Source organism: Hemitrygon akajei, chromosome 7 (genome assembly GCF_048418815.1).
Source record: "Hemitrygon akajei chromosome 7, sHemAka1.3, whole genome shotgun sequence".
Lineage (NCBI taxonomy): Eukaryota > Metazoa > Chordata > Chondrichthyes > Myliobatiformes > Dasyatidae > Hemitrygon > Hemitrygon akajei.
In genome coordinates, this window is record NC_133130.1 from 40,707,084 (window position 1) to 40,724,826 (window position 17,743).

Here is a 17,743-nt window from a genome sequence, read left to right on the forward strand (position 1 = left end):
CAGGGAGTTAGGTGCAAAGTTAAAAGGCAGGACCTTCAGGGTTGTGATCTCAGGATTGCTACTGGTGCCATGTGCTAGAGAGGCCAGAACGAGGGAGATTATGCAGTTTAATGCGTGGCTGAAGAGTTGGTGTAGGAGGGAAGATATAAGATTTTTGGTTCATTTCTTCCTTGGCTCTCTTCCAAGGAAGCTGAGACCTGTAGAGAAGTGATGGCTAATACTTGAACTGGAGGGGCACTAATATCCTAGCGGGAAGGTTTGTGTTGCTGCATGGTGGGGTTTAAACTAGAGTTGTAGGGGGATGGGAACCAGGGTGCCAAAACAGTTAGTGGAGAAGTTGTGGAGGCAGATGTTGGTATGACTTCAGAGAAAGTTAGGAATCAAAAGTTTGAGCATGGTGTGACTAGTGTCCTGAGCTGCATATACTCCAATGCAAAACATATCGTTGGAAAGGTGGATAATCGTGCTGAAGGTCAGGTAGCTGGTTTACAAACAGAGGCAATATATAGTGAGGAGAGGCTGTTGACTGGGCAAATTTGCAGTCAAAAGGATGAGTTAGAATGTAAAAGGCAGACAAAATTGAAAAGGGTGAATACAGGACTGGAAGTGTTGTATACGGAATAAAGTAGATGAACTTAGAGCACAGTTGCAGATTGGCAGGAATGATGTAGGCATCACTGAATCATGGCTGAAAGAAGATTATAGCTGGGAGCTTCATGTCTAAGGATATGAATTGTAACTAATGGACAGGAAGGATGGCGGAGGAGACAGCATTGTTCTATTGGTAAAAAAATGAAATCAAACCATTAGAAAGATGACATAGGGTCAGAAAGTGTTGAATCTTTGTGGATAGAGCTAAGGAACTGCAAGGGTAAAAATTCCCTGAAGGGAGATGTATACAGACCCCCAAACAGTAGTAAGGATGTGGCCTACAAGTTACAATTAGAGATAGAAGACACATGGCAATGTTATATTAGTCATGGGGGATTTCAATATGCAAGTAGATTGGGAAAGTCAGGTTGGTGCTGGATTCGAGGAAGGGGACTTTCTAGAGTGCCAATGAGATGCTTTTTAGAGCAACTCGTGGTTAGCCCACTAGGGGATCAGCTATTCTGGATTAGATGTTGTGCCGTGAACTAGAATTGATCAGAGAGCTTAAGGTGAAAGAACCCTTAGGGGAAAGTGATCATAATATGATCACTGAAATTTGAGAAGGTGAAGCTAAAGTCAGATGTATTAGTATTACAGTGGAGTAAAGGGAATTACGGAGGCATGAGACAGAAGTTGTTCAGAACTGATTGGAAAAGAACACTGGCAGGTATGATGGAAGAACAGCAATGGATGAAATTTTTGGAAGCAATTCAAAGGCACGGGATATATACATCCCAAAGAGGAAGAAGTATTTTAAAGCAAGGACATAACTGTGGCTAACTAAAGAAGATAAAGCCAAAGAAAGGGCGCATAATAGAGCAAAAATTAGTAAAAGAGAGGCAGCAGTGGATATCTGTCATGGTCCTGATTGTTAATCCCCTATCTTGCCCCTAATCTCCTTTGATTATGTCTTGATTCCAATCGTTAATTTCCCATTTACTGCTAATTCGCTTGATGAGAGCACACCTGGTCTCCATCAAGAACTGCAGTATAAGAACCCTGACGTCACAACCACTGGTCGCCAGTTTGTTGGTCTATTCCCGTGTGATAACTTCATTTCCTGACTGATTAGAACCGTTAGTTCTAAGTTCAGCTCCAGTTTCAAGCTATTCCATGAAAAACTCTTCTCTGTGTCAAGACTCCATATCAGAGCTCTGTGTCCAGATTCCTCCTTTTTGCTGTTCAACGTTCACGTCTGCGCCAGCATCCCCAACTCAGTCTCCGTGCCTGTGTCCTGCACTTGGGTTCTCCTCAGTTGCTCTGTGCAACAATATCAGACTGCTGGAAAATGATGCTGGAGAGGTAGCAATGGGGACAACGAAATGGCGGATGAATCAAATAAATATTTTGTGTCAGTCTTCACTATGGAAGACACAAGCAGTGTAGTGGAAGTTCCAGGTGTCAGGGGTCATGAAGTGTATGAAGTTACCATAACTAGAAAGAAAGTTCTTGGAAAACTGAAAGGTTTTAAGGTAGGTATGTTACCTGGACCAGATGGTGTACCCCTAGGGTTCTGAAAGGGGTAGCTGAAGAGATCATGGAGGCATTAGTAATGATCTTTCAAGAAGATTCTGAATGGTTCTGGAAGACTGGAAAATTACAAATGTCACTCAACTCTTCAAGAAGGGAGAGAGGAAGAAGAAAAGAGAATATAGGCCAATTAGTCTGACCTCAGTGATTGGGAACATATTGGAGTCGATTATTAAGGATGAAGTCTCAGGGTACTTAGAGAATATGATAAAATAGTCCATAGTCAGCATGGTTTCCTCAAGGGAAAATTTTACTTACCAAATCTGTTGGAATTCTTTGAAGAAACAACAAGCAGTATAGAAAATGAAGAATCGGTTGATGTTGCGTACTTGGACTTTCAGAACACCTTTGACAAGGTGCTACAGATGAGGCTCTTTAACAAGCTATAAGCCCATGGAATTACAGGAAAGATGCTAGTATGGATAAAGCAGTGGCTGATTGGCAGGAGGCAATGAATGGTAATAAAGGAAGACTTTTCTGGCTGGCTGTCATTGACTAGTGATGTTCCACAGGTGTCTGTGTTGGGAGCAATTCTTTTTACATTATATGTTATTGATTTGATTGATGGATTGATAGCTTTGTTGCAAAGTTTGCAGACAATGTGAAGATAGGTGAAGGGGCAGGTAGTTTTGAGGAAGTAGAGAGTCAGAGTTAGATTGGAAGAATGGGCAAAGAAATGACAGATGGAATACAATGTCAGGAAGTGTATGGTCATGCACTTTGGTAGAAGAAATGAAAGGATTGACTAATTTCGAAATGGAGAGAAAATTCAAAAAACTGAGGTGCAAAGGGACTTGGGAGTCCTTGTGCAAGATTCCCTAGAGGTTAATGTGCAGGTTGAATCTTTGGGGAGGAAGGAAAATGCGATGTTAGCATTCATTTCAAGAGGACTAGAATATAAAGCAAGGATGTAATGTTGAGACTTTATAGAGCCTTGGAGTATTGTAAGCAGTTTTGGGTCTCTTATCTTAGAAAGGATGTGCTGAAACTGGAGGGGGTTTAAAGGAGATTCACAAAAATGATTCCAGGATTTAATGGCTTGTCATATGAAGATCGTTTGATGGCTCTGGGCCTGTATTCACCGGAATTCAGAAGAATGAGGGGAGTCCTCATTATGACCTATAAAATGGTGAACAGCCTAGATAGAGTGGATGTAGAGAGGATGTTTCCTATGGTGGGAGAGTGTAAGACCAAAGGACACAGCCTTAGAACAGAGGGACATCTGTTTAGAATGGAGATGAAGAGGTATTTTTTTAGCCAGAGAGTGGTCAATTTGTGGAATTTTTTGCCACAGACAGCTGTGGAGGGCAAGTTTTTATGTACAGATTTTTGATTGTTCAGAGTATGAAGGGAAACAGGGAGAAAGCAGGAGATTGGGACTGAGAGGAAAAATAGATCAGCCATGATGAAATGGTGGAGCAGAGCAATGGCCCAAATGGCCGCATTCTGCTCCTATGGCTTTTGGTCTTATAGGAGCTTATGGCTCAGCAGTAGGTCAGCACCAGCTGAGGAAGACCTGTCCAATCCAAACCCACTCTCTGGTTCCTAGACTGTAGCAGCCTCTTCCTCTTCTTAGGCAGTACATTGAGATCGAGGATGGTTTATTATCATGCTGGTTCTTTGGGTTCTGAGGTGGCTAATGAGGCCAATGTGAGATGCATAGCCTTCCATGGATGGGCAGCAGATGCCCTATAGGATAGGTGGTGACCTGCCTACACTGGGCTGGTGGTGCTCCTGCTGAATGTAAGTTTCTCAATACTTGCCAAATGCTCATTCCCCACATTGAAGTCATGGACAGGGATTCCTGAAATTCAGCGAGATGTTTCATTTCTTCAAAGAAGCATGAAGACACTCTTGAATCTTTTCTAGTATCATAGAGGTTATAGTCCTTTGACAGAAGTGAAGGCTGTTTTTGACTTCACCTTTTCATAGCTGTAGATCTACACTATCCTCTGGGTGGAAAAAATTCACTTCCACTTGCCCTTTAATCCTGTTTCCAACTACTCTACAGTGTTGTTAATCAGCATCTATTGTAAGAGAAATGCATTCTTCCTCTCCAATCCATCTGGAGTCTACAATTTAAATACATATTCCCTTTTCCCTCTCTGTCCCAGAAATGGGTTAGCATATAGTGGAGGAGCTAATAGAACCACTGCCTCACAGTCCTTGTAAACTGGGTTCAATCCTATATGGAATTTGCACATTCTCCTCTGTGCATGAATAAGACCATAAGACATAGGAGCAGAATTAGGCCATCTGGCCCATCGAGTCTGCTCCGCCATTCAATCATGGCTGATCCTTTTTCTCTCTCCTTCTCAACACCAGGTCCTGGCCTTCTCCCCATAACCCTTGATGCCATGTCCCATCAAGAACCTATCCATCTCTGCCTTAAATACACCCAATGACCTGGCCTCCACAGCTGCACGTGGCAGCAAATTCCACAAAATTCACCGCCCTTTGGCTAAAGAAATTTCTCTGCACCTCTCCTTTGAAAGGGCGTCCCTCTATCCTGAGGCTGTGCCCTCTTGTCTGAGACTCTTCCACCATGGGAAACATCCTTTCCACATCTACTCTGTCTAGGCCTTTCAACATTCAAAAGGTTTCAATAAGATCCCCCCCCCCATCCTTCTAAATTCCAGCGAGTACAGACCGAGTGCCATCAAATGTTCCTCGTATAATAACACTTTCATTCCAGGAATCATCCTTGTGAACCTCTTCTGGACCCTCTCCAATGCCAGCACATCTTTTCTAAGATGAGGAGCCCAAAACTGTTCACAATACTCAAGGTGAGGCCTCACCTGTGCCTTGTAAAGCCTCAGCTTGCTCTTGTATTCTAGACCTCTCGAAATGAATGCTAACATGGCATTTGCCTTCCTCACACTGACTCAACCTGCAAGTTAACCTTCAGGGTGTTCGGCACAAGGACTCCCAAGTCCCTCTGCATCTCAGATTCCTTGATTTTCTCCACCATTTAGAAAATAGTTCACACATTTATTTCTACCACCAAAGTTCATGACCATGCATTTTCCAACATTGTATTTCATTTGCTATTTTCTTGCCCATTCTCCTAATCTGTCTAAATCCTTCTGCATGCATGCTACCTTTTTCCTCAACACTACCTGCCCCTCCACCAATTCTTGTACCATCTGGGTGCTCCTCTGAGTGCTATCGTTCCTCTGCCCCTCCTCTACCTTGACATCTCCCAGACGAGTAAGTTATTGGTTATTTTGCCACTGTAAATTGCCCTTAGTTTGTAAGTGACGTGATAGAATTTGGGGTTTGGGCCAGTTGATGAGATTGTGTGGAGAATTAGTTGGGTTTAGTGCAGGGTTAGAGTGCTCACAGCACATTCTTCTAGAGAAACAGAAATGGAAATTGGGTGAACCATTCAGTCTGCAATGGTGCCCTAAGCTTTAGTTGCCTGTCACATGAATTCTCCATCTCACTCATCCTCCGACCTGTTTGGCTTTGGCCTCTTACACTGTTCCATCCAAACCCAATATGACTTCAAAGAACAGCAACATGTCTTCTGATTTGTCCTGTTGTAGGTCTCAACAGAACTCAATACTGAATTCAACAAGTTCAGGTAACGGTCTTTTGGTTTACATCTGAACTGACTAGTTCTGTTGCAAGGTCAATGACTCTCTACCTATGCTCACTGACATGCTGAGTATTTCTTACCATTCTCTTTCAATTCAGCACATTTCTGAATGGTCCATGAACCCATGAACACTACTTGCTATTCACCTTTTGCCCTAGTTATTTAATGTGTAACCTAGAGTAATTTTTTGGTCTTGCACTGCACTACTACTACAAAACAACGTATTTCACATGCCAATGACAATAAACCTGATTCTGAATTTGATTCATTTCATGTTTCCTGCAGCTGCAGTGCTCTGAATCTCACATATCCCGCATTGTTTTCCTTTCTCTGTTCTGTCCAGATTCATCTCCTTCTGTTTACATCTCCCCTGGACAGATCTGTTTTTTCCTTCAGCAGTCCCTTGAGATTGATGATGACCTCCTTCCACTCTGGGTTTGTGAGTGTTATAGAGTCATAGAGAAGTACAGGGCAGAAACAGGCCTTTCTGCCCATCTAGTTTACATCATAACCATTTAAACTGCCTACTCCCATTGACCTGCACCAGAGGACCATACTATCCAAACTTCTCTTAAACATTGAAATCGAGTTCACATGCACCACTTGTGCTGGCATCTCTTTCCATACATTCACCACCCTCTGAGTGAAGAAGTTTCCCCCATGTTCCCCTAAACTTTTCACCTTTCACCCTTATCTCATGACCATTGCTTGTCATTCCACCAAACTTCAGTGGAAAAAGCCTGCTTGCATTTAGACTATCTATACCCCTCATACTTTTGTATAGCTCTATCAAGTCTCTTCTCATTCTTCTAAGATTACAGTCCTAGCCTATTAAACTTTTCCTTATAACTCAGGTCCTCCAGACCCCAGCAACATCCTTGTGAACTTTCTCTGTACTCTTTCAACCATGTTTACATTTTTCCTGAAGGTAGGTGACCAAACTGCACACAATACTTCAAACTAGGCCTCACTAACATCTTACACAACTTCAACATGACATCCCATATACTACACTTAATACATTGATTTAATACATTGAAGGCCAATCTGCCAAAAGCTTTCTTTATGACCCTATCTACCTGTGATGCCACTTTCAACATATTATGGGCCTGTATTCCCAGATCCCTTTGTTCTACCACACTCCTCAGTGACCTACCGATCACTGTGTAAGACTTATCCTGGTTGGTCCTAACAAAGTGCAAAACCTCGTCGGCATTAAATTCCATCTGAAGCTTTTCAGCCCATTTCTCCAACTGATGCAGATCCCTCTGAAAGACATGATAGCTTTCCTCACTGTCCACTACACCCCCAGTCTTGGGGTTATCCATAAATTTGCTAATCCAGTTAACGGCATTACCATCCAGATCATTGATGACAAAGAACAAAGGACCCAGCATCAATCCCTATGGCACACCACTGGTCACAGGCCTCCAGTCAGGGTCTCTTTTAAAGTCTCTTATAAAGACAATGTGGGACTGCAGAATCCTTCATATGTGGGCCGGGTGGTGTATGATGAGTTGAGGGGAGAATAGTTTGTGAGATGGTGTATTCCTGCTGCTTATATTGGGACTCTCCACCCTCTGTAGTCATAGACTGGATGTTCCCAGAAATCAATGTGGCTGCCCATTTGAGTAGTACATGGGCCTCAGTGTTTCAGTCTTGGCTTGGGAGAGGATGTTGCCATTGGTTCACTTATCCTTGTGATGATTTTAGAGGATTTAGCAGAGACAGTGACTTGAGGAGCTGAATCTCAAAATCAATCAGGAGAAGAGGGATCTCTGCTGTCCTTTAGACAGTGTTAGGCCTGATCTTAACACACCCAGTCTTGTATTGACTAAAGAGTATGTACTGTATATGTATATTAAATACATCACTGATGTCTGTCTTTGCCAATAGACAGTTCCAGAGAATTGGAAAGCCTTCTTAAAAGTTCCACCGTAAACTTTTGTTGTCAGAGGACAGTTCTGCTCCATGAGGGAAATTAATCAAGGACCGTTGTCCTGTGAGGGTCGAGGAGTGAGGCCTGCCCTCTCATATTCTTCAGTGAGAGTGTCACTGATAGTTTAAGAGTTTAGCCTCAATTACAAATGTCTTCTGCATGCAATGAGAAGTGAGGTCCTTGATACAATGACCATCACTAAATTAGTAGTGCTGAGCAAACTAATGGGCCTAAAGGAAGATCAATCCTCTGGTCCTGATGCAATGCATCCCAGGGTACTGAAAGAAATAGTGAAGTTATAAAAGTGCTCCTGAAACTTCTATAGATGTTCGGTGGAAAGTGTGCAGACTGGCTGCATTATGGCCTGATATGGGAACAACAATATTTTTGAGTGGAAAATCCTACCAAAAGTCATTGGCCCAGTATATCATGGGTAAAACCCTCCCAACCATTGAACACATCTACATGAAACGCTGCTGTAGGAAAGCAGCATCCATCATCAAAGATCCTCTCCCCCAGGCCATGCACTTTTCTCATTGTTGCCTTTAGGTAGAAGGTACAGGTGCCTTAGGAATTGCACCACCAGATTTAAGAGCAGTTACTGCTCCTCAACCATCAGCCTATTGAACAAAAGGGGATAACAACACTCATTCTACTCTGGTGTTCCTACAACTGATAGTCTCACTTTAAGGACTCTGTACCATGTTATTTCATGCTCGTTATTTATTGCCATTTATTTATATTTGCATTTGCACAGTTTGTTGTCCATTGACTTTGTTTATAAATACTGTTCTAGATTTGCTAAATATGCCAGCAGAAAAAGAATCTCAGGGTTATATGTGGTGACATGTATGTGCTCTGATAATAAATTTTACTTTAAACTTTGAACTTTAAATTTATAATAAAAAAATCACTGGAGTCTGGGTAGTTCCAGAGGATTGGAAGGCTATGAATGTCACACCACTGCTTAAAAAAAAAGTTATTAGGCCAGCTAGCTTGACATCTGCAATATGAAGCTAACACTGAAGAAGAAATCATGAGGTTTATGGATTGAAATGGTTCCACCATGCAGACAGAGCATGGATTCAGGAAGGGCAGATCCCATTTGACAAACTTACTGGAGTTTTTTGAGGAAATAATGAACACAATAGATCAAAGTTCAAAGTACATAATGTCACCATACACAACCCTGAGATTTATAGAGGTAACTTGCAGGTGATGTATACTTGGATGTCCAGAAGGTGTCTGATAAGGTGCCGCATAAGACCTACTCACGAGGAATGCATGGAGTGAGGGTAATGTATTCGAATGGATAGAGTATCGGTTAACTTAAAGAAGGCAGAGACATGAGATAAATGGGTGTTTCTCTGGTTGAAATGATGGCCTTCTTTGCTAGTGAGATTTAAGAGAAGTTATGTCGCAACCATACATGGTACTGATAAGGGCATAACCTGGGTACTGTGTGATACTTGAGAAAGATATACTGGGTTTGGAGGTGTTGCAGAGGAGGTCAACCATGTTAATTCCGGAGAGAAGATAAGTAGCCTATGAGGAAAGTTTGGGTTGTCTGGGACTATACTTGCTAGAGCTCAGAAGAATGAGAGGGGATCTTACAGAAGCATTTAAAATTATGAAAGGGATAGATAGGATAGAGGCAGAACATTTGGTACACTGGTAGGTTAGCTGCGACTAGGGGACATAGCCTCAAGATTCAGGGGAGTAGATTTAAGGACAAAGATGAGGAACTGTTTTTCTCAGAGAGTAGTGAATCTGTGGAATTCTCTGCCCAAGGATGCTGTAGAGGCTATCTCATTAAATATATTTAAGACAGTTAAATAAAATGTTGCATAACAAAGGAATTAGGGATTATGGGGAAAAGGCAGGTATTTGCATCTGAGACAATGGCCAGATCAAACATGATCTTATTGAATGGTGGAGCAGGCCCGATAGGCCAGAGGACCTCATCCTGCTCCTATTTCTTAAGGGTTTATGCTGCAATTACATTACCGAGTCTTGGGTGAGTTTGGTTCTGGAACGCATTTGCCATGAGCTTCCTATCAGCACTGAAAAATAAATTCATTCTCGCAGGGTGTTTGTTGGAGATGAGACGCAGCATTTCAGTGAGGAAGATCGAGAAAAATATTAGAGCACAGATTAACCACAGCTTTAGGGAGCAAAATGAGGGAATGATATTTCTGCCTTCTTCCACAATGTGGTGCCCTAGTTCTATGAAGCAAGCTGTCCAGTAGTTTGGCTGCCAACATTGAAATTTCACTGCACAATTGCTTTCTGGTGCCAAGGAGCAGCGGAATTCATACCGAGCTGCTGGTGAGAAAATGACCTTGAAGATACTGTGCTTAAGGAGTTAAAACAGTTCTCCTGGAATTGTGAGGCACTCATAATTCACCAGGAAAATAGATATGAGGGTGTCATTGGACTTTCACATGAGGAACAGAACATGCAAAACACATTGCTATTGGCAAAATTCAATTCAAATCTTGCTTTTTAGTGTAGAATTCTAAAAACCTTTAAGTTCTTCTGGGAGTATTGAATATTCCCAACTAAAATGTTACTGAAAATAATCATTGCCATTTTTGACTTTTGACATGAAGTATGAAATGTGAAATACACAGATGTCTAACAACTACTTTTATAAAGATAATTTTAAAATAATATACTATATTTAGCTTGCAAAATTATCTGTGTTTAATCATTCAAAATAATAATAATCATTAAAATCTATGTCATCAACAGCCAGAGGAAATGCAGAATTGGTTAAAATCTATCTGACTCTTGGCTTGTTAATTTGAAAATGATCCACAGTACATCTTTAATGCTGTTCGGTTTTCCTGACTGTTCCGCTGAAATGAAATCCTGGTTATTCAACTAATCAATCAATGCAAATACCTTAAAGTTTGAAAAGGTTTTGACAGAGTGACTGGGAAAGACTACCTCCTCTGTTTGGGGAGTCATCAATTTACAGTTGTCATAATGAGAGCCATGAGCCTTGTTGAGAAAAGCCTTTACATAGAATTGTTAGAGCGTGCAGTCTGCTTTACCACAGGGAATATCTGAGCAGAAATTATTTCATGTTAAATGAAAAATGAAGCTCTACAGAGAAAGACAGGGCTTTTTGTCTGGTTTTAGTTGGCCCTGCAAAGAGCTGGGACATACAGGAAAGACTGAATAGTCTCCATCTGTTGTATAAATGTTTTGATTCTAATGTGGTTTGGAACTGAATAGCACATCATTAGATGAGTGAAGTTCAGTGCTAAACATTCTGGATACCATGGTGTTGGTGCAGGTGGAGATAACTCAAGCTGATGCCCAGTGCCAGAACTTTACCCTGCCCTCAACACCTTGCTGCACAAAATGTACAAAATCTAGATTGCAGTGTCTTTATGCAAAATGGGAAATAGTTGTAAATTAGGAAGGCAAATTCTCCAGTTTCAACAGAGACTCTAATAATTGGATAAACACTAGGTTGCCAAGTGTGTTTCATGGATGAGTTAGGAAAAATGGAAGTCATAACGAAACTGGAAAATTGTTAAGCAGACTTTGCAGTTTAAACTTTTTTGAGATGTTCAAGCAAAAAGTTACAAAACTGTAATATTGTTGGATTCTGATATTAAATGCAGATAAAATACATTGAGGTTTTTAAATCACAACCTTAAAGAAGAATAAGATAGTTTCATGGTAGTTCCAAGATGCACTGAAAGAGGGATGTAATAAACTTTAATAAATAAAGTGACCATTATCATGTGCTTTTCAATTGCTGCTATCTATTCATCATCTGGAGATTGTGCAACCTGAAAAGTATTGAGGTAACGATGTAGCCTTACTTCGCCAACCTTTATGACCCCTAGATTCTCCTGTAAGAACGAAGTTCCTTTCCACATCAAGATCTTATGTACATTCCCCCCCCCCCCCTTCTAAATGCCAGGGGACACAAGCATATCCTGTTCAACCTTTCTTCAAAAGACTTTCTAATAATTGCAGATATTGATAGGTAAATAGATAGATAGATACTTTATTCATCCCCATGGGGAAATTCAACTTTTTTCCAATGTCCCATACACTTGTTGTAGCAAAACTAATTACATACAATACTTAACTCAGTAAAAAATATGATATGCATCTAAATCACTATCTCAAAAAGCATTAATAATAGCTTTTAAAAAGTTCTTAAGTCCTGGCGGTAGAATTGTAAAGCCTAATGGCATTGGGGAGTATTGACCTCTTCATCCTGTCTGAGGAGCATTGCATCGATAGTAATCTGTCGCTGAAACTGCTTCTCTGTCTCTGGATGGTGCTATGTAGAGGAAGTTCAGAGTTATCCATAATTGACCGTAGCCTACTCAGCGCCCTTCGTGCATTTGGTTCCATTGTATTTCTCCAAACGTTTTCCAAAACTTTAAAGTCATGATGCCTGATAAAGGTTTAATGAATGCTATTCAGAAAATTACATGTTTTACAAGAAGAGGATCAATTTCATCTGAAGATTTATTTTGAAGTCTCTCCCAAAAGTGAACTTGCTGATCTCAAACTGATAGATGAATTAGGGCAGAGATACTGGGTCCATTATGGAGAAGTTCTCAAAATAAGTCAAGTTATAAGTCATCTTGGATATGCTTGCACTTTACCTGCCAAATGAGAAGGTACAGCAGCAAACCCTTGAAAATAAGTTATTTTGAATTCAAAGAAATGCAGGCATCAATAAACATTTGTATATATTACATGTAATAAATTTAGCCAAACCACAGGTTGACACATGGAGTTATTACTTTTTCTCCCTTGCATTTCTGGGTTGAAATTGGACTTGCCAGTCAGTGGAAGATGATTGAACTGACACCTGCAGATTTTTTGTTGTTGATATATCAGTATTGCTTAGTAAACCAATGCGATAAAATATTTTCTTTCAGATTTTAGTAATTTTACTCAACTTTTCTTAAGATAAATTTGTTAAGTAAGAGATACAATTTCAAAAACTTCACTGAAATAAAATTGATCTAGACTGTTTTAAAAGAGTAATGTTCTGAGTGTGGAGAAAGCAAAAATCAAATCTTATTTTGTAAATCACATTCCAGATTCACAAGGAAACAAAAAAATCAGTTAAGAGTTTTTTGATAGAGCCTTGGGCAACTTGAAAAGTAACTTCCTTGAAACATTCTTCAGAAGACTTTTGTATAGCTAGGAAGTTAGTTCTTGAAAATGGTCATGGGTAGACTCGTTTTACATCTACAAGATAAATGTTTTCAAAAATAACTAAGTTTAAATATGACAGTTCTTCTATAAGTAATACTCTAAGGAGGGGTAGACATTTTTAACAAATTTATAAAGTTGGTAAACATTTCAGATAAAAAAAGCTTTCTAAGAATTATTCGCCTTTTTTAAAAATGTGTAATTTCTTTTGATTGTTTGTTAATTTTGGTAGAATTCCTAATTTTTGTTTAATAGAGTTAATCTTAATTGAATTAAATTCTCATTCAATGCCATTCACTATCTTGATTTGAAACAGATTAGAATCTAATGGTTAAGACAGAATCAGGCCTTTCTGCCAACTATTATGCCTACTATACCAATCCTACTTGCTTGCATTCATTCCATATCCCTCTGTGCCCTGCTCTTGTTGCTGAGTCTGCCTTCACCATCTCCTCTGGCAGTTTGTTCCAGATAATAACCTCTCCTTCAGTGTAAATTTTGCTCCTCAGATCCACTCTACATCTCCTCTATTTCAGATTTATCAATGCCCTCTAGTTTTATAGTAGTAAACACAGCTGCCTTTCAAGCAGTTGTTTGTTGTTTTGGGTTCACTTCCTCATGGTAGATTGTTGAATCTTTAATACTATATTCTTCATGTTGTTATTGTTTTTTCTTGTATTACCCTGATGTACTGATGTGATGAAATGATCTGTGTGAATGACAGCTTGTCATAGTGTGTGTGAGAATAATAAATTAATTTACCTACCTACACCATGAGCATGGGAAACAGACCCCTGCCTCTCACAATTGTATATGCCTGTATTATGTCACTTCTCAGCTTCTTTTGCTCGAGGGAAAGCACACCCAGTCTATCCGATCTTTCCATGCAGCTCAAGTCCTCAAATCTAAGTAGTCTTTTCTGTACCCCTCTAGCTTAATCATATCATTCCTGTAGTGTGGTGACCAGAACTATACACATTTCTTCAAATTCAAAGTTAGAAGTACATTAATTATCAAAGTACATATATGTCACCATATACAATGCTGAGACTCATTTTCTTGTATGCATTCTCACCAAATCCATTGACCAAAATAGAATCAAAGAAAGACCACACCAAAACGGCGGGCAGCAAGTGTGCAAAAAAACAACAAACTGTGCAAATACAAAAAGAAAGAGAAAAAAAATAATAATGATAATAATAAATAAGCAGGAAGTATTAAGAACATGAGAGGAAGAGTTGTGAAAGTGAGTCCTAGGTTGTGAGAAAAGTTCAGTGATGGGGCAAGTGAAATTGAACAAATTTATCCCCACTGGTTCAGGAGTCTGATGGTTGAGGGAGAATAACTGTTCCGGAACCTGATGGTGTGAATCCTGAGGCTCCTGTACCTTCTCTCTGATGGCAGCAGTGAGAAGAAAGCATGGCCTGGGAGGTTTCTGATGACTGATGTTGCTTTTCTACAACAACACTCCATGTAGATGTATTCAGCGATGGGAAGGATTTTATCTGTAATGGACTGGGCTGTATGCATTACTTTTTGTTGGATTTTCTATTCAAGGGCATTGGTGTTTCTGTACCAAGCTGTAATCTCCACCACACATCTATAGAAGTTAGTCAAAGTTATATGTAGATGTCATGCCAAATCTTTGCAGACTTCTAAGGAAGTAGAGGTACTGCTGTGCTTTCTTCATAATTGCACTTACCTACTGGGCCAAGAACAGATCCTCTGAAATGATAACACTGAGGAACTTAATGTTGCTGACCCTCTCCACCTCTGATCCCCTGATGAGGACTGGCTGATGGATCTCTGGTTTTCTCCTCCTGAAATCAATAAATCAGCTCCTTGGTCTTGTTGACATTGAGAAGGGGGTTGTTGTTATGGCACCACTCAGCCAGATTTTCAATCTCCCTCCTATATGTTGATTCATCATCAACTTTGATTCGGCCTACGACAGTGGTGTCGTCAACAAACTTGAATATGACATTGGAGCTGTGCTTAGTCACATAGTTATAAGTGTAAAGTGAGTAGAGCAGGGGGCTAAGCACACAGCCTTGAGGTGCACCTGCACTGATGGAGATTGTGAAGGAGATGCTATTGCTAATCCAACCTGACTGGGGTCTGTAAATGAGGAAATCAAGAATTCAAATGCATAAGTATGTACTGATGCCAAGGTTTTGAAGCTTATTGATTAGTTTTGAGGGAATAATGGTATTAGATCATCTAACGGAATGATGAAATGCTGAATTGTAGTCAATTAAGAGCAATTTGATATATGCATCTTTGCTGTCCAGATACTCCAGGGTTGAGTGATGAGCCAATGAAATGGCATCTGCTGTGGACCTTTTGTGCTGGTATGCAAATTGGAATGTATCCAAATCGCCTCTCAGGCAGGAGTTGATATGTTTAATCATCAACCTCTCAAAACACTTCATCACAGTGGATGTAAGTGCTACTGGATGATAACCATTGAGGCTGGTTACCACATTCTTCTTAGGCACTGGAATAATTGAAGTCTGCTTAATGTAACAGTTTCTATACCTTCAACATGCCATATTGTAATCCATTCCCCATCTGATGAAGCCAAGCGTATCATATGTCATCTTCACACTCTTTTTATCTGTGTTTCCACTTTTACCCCAAAATCAGACTGAACAATAACATTCCCCAGGGCTTGCCGTTCCCTGTGTATGCCCTGACCTACTTTAACTTACCAAATAGCAACACTTTGCACTTCTCTGAGTGAAATTCCATCTGCTTATTCCTATGACCATTTTTCAATTGCTCTAGATACTGCTGTAACCTTGAATAACCTGTACTGTGCACTATACCACCAATTTTGATGTTATATGCCATCTTACTCATCATGCCACTGACCTTCTCATTCAAATCGTTACTAAATATGATAAAAATCTGAGCACCCAGCACCGGTCCCCATGGCACACCACTGGTTGAAGGCCTCCAGTCTGAGAAACAATATTCCACTACTATCCACTGCCCCTTACCATCAAACCAATTTTGTACTCATCTGATTAGTTCATAATGGATCACCAGTGTTCTAACTTTCTAGACCAGCCTTTCATGTAGCCCTGTTCATGCAGGCATCTTCTACCATCCTGCCCTCGTCAATCATGTTGGTCACCTTTTCAAAATCCAATTCTAATTTGGTGGAGGCTATTTCCCATGCACAAAGACTATCCCTAATAAATCCTTGCCTTTGCAAATAGAACAACATAGAACACAGAACAGTACAGCACAGGAACAGGCCCTTCAGCCCACAAAGTTGTGCTAAACTGCCTAAAAGGTAAACCAACTCCCCACCCGAAAATGAAGCCCTCCTATTTACACAATGTCTATTTTCCTCCATCTTCCTCATATTCATGTGCTTATCTAAACTTCTCTTAAATGCCTCTAATGTATTTGCCTCCATCACCACATTAGGCAGCTCATTCCAGGCATCCAACGCTCTCAGAGTAAAAATGCAAATAAATCCTGCCTCACAGAATCCTTTCCAATAACTATCCCACCACTAATGTAAGTTTCAGAGGCTCTGTGTTCCCTGGCTTGTCTCTACTGTCCCTTTGTAAATAAAGGCATATTTGCAAAACTCTGACCTTCTGATACCTCACCTGTGTCTAATAAACGTATTAAAACCACTGCAAGTGCCCCAGCAATTTCCTTCCTTGTTTCCCATAAGACTCATCTTCATCTATAAATAAAGTACCAGTTGATATTGCCATAGTAATTTGACTGGATGATATTTCTGTTGCATTTACACTCCAAAGAAAAATGCACCAAAATTCTACAAGACCAAGTCTAACAGTGTTATTAATTGTGAATAATATTGACATAAGTGACATTGATTTATAAAATATTTTCCTTACTCACTATAGGTGGGGCTGCGCCTCTGTTTGTAAGGTATACCACAGTCAACACTCACCAATTTTTTGGATGTTATTATGTTCTCTATATTTAAATTGGTTCTGCTACTTTGACCTATCATCTACACTCAGTAGCAACTTTATTAGGTATACATGCTCGTTAATGCAAATATATAAACAGCTAATCACATAGCAGCAATTCAATGCATAAAAATATGCAGACATGGTCAAGAGGTCAGTTACTGTTCAGATCAAACATCAAAATGGGCAAGAAATATGATCTTAGTGACTTTGACTGTAGAATGATTGTTGGTGTCAGATGGGGTGGTTTGAGTATCTCAGAAACGGCTGAAATAGATACCCTGTGACTTTCACACACAACTGTTCCTAGAGTTAACAGACAATGGTAAGAAAAACAAAAATCATTGAGTAAGTGGCAATTTTGCAGGTAAAAATGCCAAGTTGATGACAGAGATCAGAAGAGAATGACAAGAAGGTAACAATCACTCAAATTACCATGAATTACAACAATGGGGTGCAAAAGAGCATCTCTGGAGGCACAACACATCGAACCTTGAAGTGAATGGGCTGCAGCAGCATAAAACAATGAATATACAGTACACTCAGTGGCTACTTTATTAGGTGCAAGAGGCTGGCCACAGTGTATCTACTGCAGTTACCTGCAATTCTTTGATATAAAATTGACTTGCTTCTAACCGTTTGCAGTTCTAACTTCTGATTTGGCAAGATGTGTGCAAAAAGAAGTCCAAGGGGACACAGAAGCTGATTTAATGTGAGCACTTCTCCATAATGGGCCCATTATCTCTGCTCTAATTCATCCATCACACTGCATGCCTGAGATCAGGAAGTTTTCATAAAGACTCTTAGACTGATAGAGCACTACAGCACAGAAACAGGCCCTTGACTCATCTAGTCTGTGCC